Genomic DNA, 6656 nt, shown 5'->3' on the forward strand with positions numbered 1-6656 from the left:
TCTCGCTCGGCATTTCCTACGGGCTTGCTTGTTTCATTATGTGTCACATTTACAGTATCGGCAGATTTATTAATTTGATTGCTGAAAAGAAAGCAAAAGAAAAATTAATTAAACAAAACGAGAATATAAATAAATGCATGGCTTGAAAATTGCATTTGAACTTCAAAGTTTGGAGGCAAAAATAACAAAAGCATAGGCACGATTCAGGCCTCAATTTCGAATCGTGTCTGTTTCATTAAAGTACTGAATACAATTCGTCTACCAAGACTCCCGGAGAAACGGGGGCGGGGTACAAGTCCAGTTGTTCAAACGGCATCCCGGCTCTGCATCCCGGATAGTTGGGTCTTCAGAACACTCATCAGAAACCATGTTGCATTCAGCTTCTTCTTCAACGATGAATAAGTTCTTAAAACTTTCCAGAAGGTTGTCTTCAAATATTCCCTCTGATGCTTGGGCAGCAGAAGCCTTAAGAAATGAATGATTCAGGCAAGGAACAGGCTTCGGCAAGGGAACGTCACTTCTTCTTTTGAGACTAGCTGAAGCGATCTCTTCGGGGGTGGGCTCATATCCGAGACCGAAAGTATATTTGTGCCCGGGCAGTTGAATTGGTTCCACAATTCCATCAGAGTTCAGACCAAGGCCTTGACCGGGTCGGAAGCCATTCTTCAGCATCTCCCACGCCACCGTCATAAGTACATGTGGCAATTCAATCTTCCTCGCTTGAGCAGCGCATACGTTCTCCTTGATATGAAAAACTGATCCGTCTAGCCTTTCCACACTTTGAATAGGAGGAATTGAACATTCCGGGTATAGAGAATTGTTGCCTTCTCCATGGATCACTATTTCTTGATGATTCCACACAAACTTTAGGCTCTGATGCAAAGTGGAATGAACCGCGCCAGCCATGTGGATCCATGGTCTCCCGATCAGCAAGTTATAACAAGTAGATATGTCCATCACTTGGAACTTCACCATGAACTCTACGGGCCCAATCTCCAGAAACAAATCGATCTCTCCAACAACATCTCTTTGCGCTCCGTCAAATCCTTTGACACTGACTTGACTGTCACGGAGTTTCCCGACGTCTATCCCTAATGCTCGTAGAGTGGCAACAGGACATATATTCACAACAGAGCCTCCGTCGACCAATACTTTGGAGATGAACTTATCCCTGCATTTGATGGTGATGTTCAATGCTTTGTTATGCCCCAAACCTTCAGGTGGCAACTCGTCGTTATGAAAAGAGACCCGGTGGGCCTCAAGGATTTCCCCTACCATGGCTGACAGTTTCTCACTAGAAGTCTCGGCCGGAACATAGGCTTCGTTCAGTATTTTCACTAGAGCACTCCTATGAGCTTCAGAACTCATCAATAATGCGAATAAGGAAATCTGAGCTGGCGTTTTCTTCAATTGTTCTACAACAGAATATTCCTTTGTAGGCATTTTTCTCCAGAATTCTTCAACTTCAGCTTCTGTAACAGCCTTCTTCGAACCATTCTCCTTGCTTGACGCCCCTTGTGTTATCTTTTCGGGGGCATAGCACCGTCCAGACCTAGTCATTCCGGTGGCAACGGTTTCCACGACCACTCTTCCTTTCCCTTTGTCTCTTTCACCAGATTGATAATCCCAGGGGGCCGCTTTGGTGTTGCGAAAAGGTGTTGGGGCAACGAAAGTTGTGATCCTGGGCCTTGGAGTGAGCACTTCGAATGGGGCCCTCTTTTGAACCGTGATTATTGGAGCAACACAAGACGACGATTCAACCTCCTCCCTTTCTTTAACTGGCACGATGGTCCCCTCCAGATTGCAATCTTCATCAATGGTGATCATGTGCACATTTTCATCGCCGTGATTCGGCAGTGGATTGTTGTTTATGTTCGGGGGAGCTTCCTTAAGCTGTATGACCCCTTCCTTGATTAATGCCTCAACTCTATCCTTGAGAGCAAAACAGCTTCCGGTATCATGCCCTGCAATTCCCGAATGATATGCACAATGTTTTGTCCCGTCATACCATCCCGGGATGGGATCAGGAGTTCTTCCTTGAATCGGTTGGAGTATCCCTGCCATTTTCAGCCTCTCGTACAGTTGGGCTAAAGGTTCGGCTAATGGTGTGTGAGTTTTGGTTGGTCTACTTTCGACATTTGGGCGTGGTCTAGGGGTGTTTTGTGGGCGGTTTGGTGAATGGTACTGGGGTTGCGTTGCGTAGGTTGGACGGTGTTGTGGTGGGTTTTGGTAGGAAGGTGACCGGGGTGAGTAGTATGTTGGTTGAGTATGATAGACCGGAAAGGGGGTAGGTGGGGGTTGGTAATAAGGCTGATGTATTTGGGTGTACTGGCTGTAGTGCGAGGGCTGGGGTGAAGAATATTGGCGGGTTGATTTTTGGGTGGGTCTTTGATCTTGGATGGCCATGACCGGGGATACTCCGTCTCTCTTCTTCTTAGCAGGGTCCGCCTGAATGGCCTTACTTGTGGCCTGCAAGGCCGCAAGATTTGTAACTCTTCCTGTTTTTATCCCTTCTTCTATGAAGTCCCCCATCCTGATGACTTCAGCAAACTTCTGCCCAATGACACTTAACATTCTCTCATAATATGTGGGGTCCTTTAGAGATTGTACGAAAATCATCGTCATTTCACTCTCTGCCATTGGAGGTTGGACTTTTGCAGCTTCTGCTCTCCAGCGCATAGCGTATTCCCGGAAAGTTTCTGTTGATTTTCTCTCTAGCTTCATCAAATAAAACCGGTCCGGGATAGTCTCAGTGTTGAACCTGAATCTGTCCATGAATTCCTGGGCCATATCTCCCCAACTGTGCCACCTCTGCGGCTCTTGGTGTGTGTACCAATCGAGTGTCTCTCCAGTTAAGCTCCTTATAAACAGTTTCATTCTGATAGCTGATTTTTACCCACTCCGACAAGCTTATCGCAATATGATCTCAAATGAGCCCGAGGGTTTCTCTTCCCGTCGAACATGTCAAACTTCGACACCTTATATCCAGCAGGTAACTCAATGTCCGGGTGAATGCACAGATCTTCATATTCAAGTCCTTCACATCCCCTGTTGGTTTAGATGTTCCTGACTGCTTCCCTCAGACTGCGAAGCTCTTTTGCCACATCTTCGTCCGCTCTTGCCCTAGCTTCCCTTTCCAACTCTTCATAGGGGTCAACTTCTGGATGTTGCAAGGCCTGTACCTGGGTAGTGAAAGGATGAGCTTCTGCCGCATACTGTGTGTTATGGCTGGCAATATGCGCCAATGGTGTATGGTGAACTGCTTGGTAGTTTTGGGTATGTGGGTTAATTTGGGTAATTGCAGGTTGAGGAATGTAAGGAGTAGCGAAAGGTTGTGAATTGGTTTGTTGGAGGTTAATTTGCTGGAGGTTGGCTTGTTGCTGGTCATTTGGTTGTGAAGTAGTTTGTTGTATGTTGGTGTGCTGCGGGATGGTTTGCTGTTGGACAGTTGGTTGCGGGATGGTGGGTTGCGGTTGTATCTGGTGTGGAATGGCCTGTTGTGGATTCGATTGTTTTGAAGTGGATTGTTGTTGGTTAGTTTGTTGGGGGTTGGAGGTATTTGGGTGGACCGTGTAAAGTGGAGGGTTTGAGGGAGAAGGCTGTGGAGCGGGTGAATCGACAGGCGAAAAGGATGGCGGAATCGTTGTGTTGGTTCTTTGTTCAGGGTGGGGAGCGTTCAGGGTGATGGACAGGTTGGTGAGATTTCGCAGTCGCTCAATTTCGGTTTGCATGTTGGCCATTTGCTGTAACAATTGAGCAATGAGCTCATCATTTCCCTCTTCTGAAGCCTCAGGTTCCTCTCTTGGAAGAGTGACGAGTCCCAAGCCGGTTTGTTCGGATGCCCCTGAATCATTCATATTGCCGGATGTTCGTGCTTTTGATCTCGTGAAGTATGGGTGGTCTGCCAGTTCGCAGTCAACGCGAATCAACCTATGGGGGATAATAAGAAATAAAATAAACCTTCAAAAATGAAGAAAACTGTGTTAGTACAGGGCAAATGCTTGCTGCGAAATTAATGTGAAAATTTAGTAAACAACGTTGAAAGAAACACATATTGCATGTCGAAACAACATATATTGTGTAGCGAACGAAACGCATATAGCAGACAAACATATATTGAATAGCAAAACATATCAATGCGTCCTATCATGCAAGGGACCTCTTTTTGCGCCAGAGGTAAGCCTAACGCCACATATTCGGGATTATGATAGAGTGATCCAAGCCATTTAATTGTAACCATTCGAGTTTGGAGATAAAAGGCCAAATGCCATTAGATAAAATAACAACGAGTACATCCAAAGTAAACAAAATACAAAGACAATCCATAAACTAGGCTTAAATTTGATTATGTTGGCGGCTGAGCTGAAGATGATGCTCCATCACCGTTAGGCCGTGCTCCCATATTTCCGAAATATTGCATGATGTTCGTCATTTGATCCCACATCTCAGGAGTGACAACCATGGTCCCTAAGCGAGCATGTTTTATCCAGATCGTTTTTACTCTATCTTCAAAACCCGATTCGCCTGCTCGGCTAGGCTCTATGCTACCATAATCTTCTTGCAGCCATGCGCGATATTCTGGACTACTTTCTACCGGTCCAGCCCCAATGTCTGTGGGATTAATGTTAACCCATTCATCGACGATTAAGCTAGCTTTAGGGACTCTAAAATCCTGCCCAAAGGATATTTCAGAGTCGCTCATGTCAGCTTGGAGAGGGATTACTTGATCTATACCAAACTGTCGAAGTACGCGCACCGGGGCGTATGGCTGGAGGCCCCTCAGTCCAATAAGCTTAATGTAATAATTTTTCTTTCCTCTTATGTAAGCCGTGGCACGGGATAACAAGGGATATTTCCATTGAATTTGACTGCCAGTGCGGGAAGCTAAGAGCCCATACCAATCACAAGTGCCAACTGGAGATACGAACGCTTTCATCCTTTCATAAAAACTAGTAATCATGTTTGACTCACCTAAGCATATATCCGCCATATTCGGACGCTGATAAAAGTGTTCCATTGCCCACATCCGAAGGAGAATATTGCAACCCTCAAAGAAACTCGATTTCCCTCGTCTACATTTCCCTAAAGCCCGAAATATTTCTGCCAAAATCATTGGAACTAAAGCGAGTTGCGCACCATCAACCCCTTCAAAAAGTGCTCGAGCTACAGAGCAAATGCAGGTGCTGATCTGGCCGTATTCACGTGGGAATACCAAAATCCCAAGTAAGGCTACAACGAACACGACGGGTCGTCTAACTTGCCAATGAGCAGGAGTGCATGAAAATTCTTTTTTGAACAATTTATACCCATCTTGGCGCCCATACCTCTGATACAAATAATCCAGAGATACCCAATTACTTTCGAAACACCGAAGTTCCTTTGTGTGGTTCAAACCCAAATAGCGGAGAAATTTCTTTCCCGATTGACTGTGCGGGATAATCTGACCCCTCCCTTGGTATTTTAAGTTTGTAAAGTAGCTTATCTCTTCTAGTGTGGGCGTTAGCTCGAAGTCTTTAAATTTGAACACCACTCGGTCATGATCCCAAAATTGGAGTAAGGCCCTAATTATATGCTTGTCTGGAGTGATCTGAAACAACAAAGGGAGGAACTTTATCATCCTTGTGACTGCCAGCCTACTGCCCAAATCTAAATCTTCCCACCATACTCTCAACTTGTTTGGGACGCCACTAACCATCTTGATTTTAGGGATCTGCGGGGTGAAATCCATCCTATAAAGAAAAGAGAAAAAATAAAGATTTTATCCAAACTCGAAAAGTCATGTTTAGGCTTGGACCCTTCTATCATTATCACGTTACACACAATATGCTTATGGTTGTTGGGTTATGAAACCCGTCAACATTTTGGTAGGTTTCCTAACTGCGGAGTCGATACCAAGGACCGATCCACCTAAGGCTTATGCATGCATGACTTAAGTAGATTGGTGGCAAAGCTCTATCTTAAGGTTTTCTGAGATTTGGCTTACTAGACACAAGGTTCCCGAGCGGACTACTCGAGTGAGAAGGCTACGCGGTCCCTGTTACTCGGGCACCCCGCGCATACGCCAACTCTCCTAAAATTTGGATTCTACGAAAAAAATTTGCGGGTGCGCAAAACACACCTCGCGTGTACGTGTGATAGTGTGAGTTTTCCGAAAGTGGAGGAAATATGAACGGAATGTCAATTTAAAGAAAGCGATAACATATTATTACATAGAAAATTTCTCATAATAAAGCAAATACTTAAAAGGACATAAAAGAAACAAACAAGGCAACAATAAAAGCAAGCATAAAGAAAACAACCAAACATCCAACAATTTAATTATTAACCTAAGTTTGTTATGGTTAGAACCTAGAATTCCCCAGCGGAGTCGCCAAGCTGTTTACCCCATTTTAACCGGGTTAGAGCGGAGTACAACATATTGGAGATTCCTTTATTGCTTTGTTTTAGGGAGTCGCCACCTAATTAATTTTTTTACGGTGAATTAGGACACCTAATTATTAACTAAGGTAAAACTGATTAAACCTCCGTTAATAGTCTGTTTAATCGGTGTGATTCTAGGTAAGGGTTCTATATTATCCTAAAGGGAAGGGGTTAGGCATCCTTTAGAATCCGTTAACTTACGGTTATCCGACCAAACTTAGATTAATTAATTAAAG

The sequence above is a fragment of the Lycium barbarum genome, chromosome 6 (genome assembly GCF_019175385.1).
Source record: "Lycium barbarum isolate Lr01 chromosome 6, ASM1917538v2, whole genome shotgun sequence".
Taxonomy (NCBI): Eukaryota; Viridiplantae; Streptophyta; class Magnoliopsida; order Solanales; family Solanaceae; genus Lycium; species Lycium barbarum.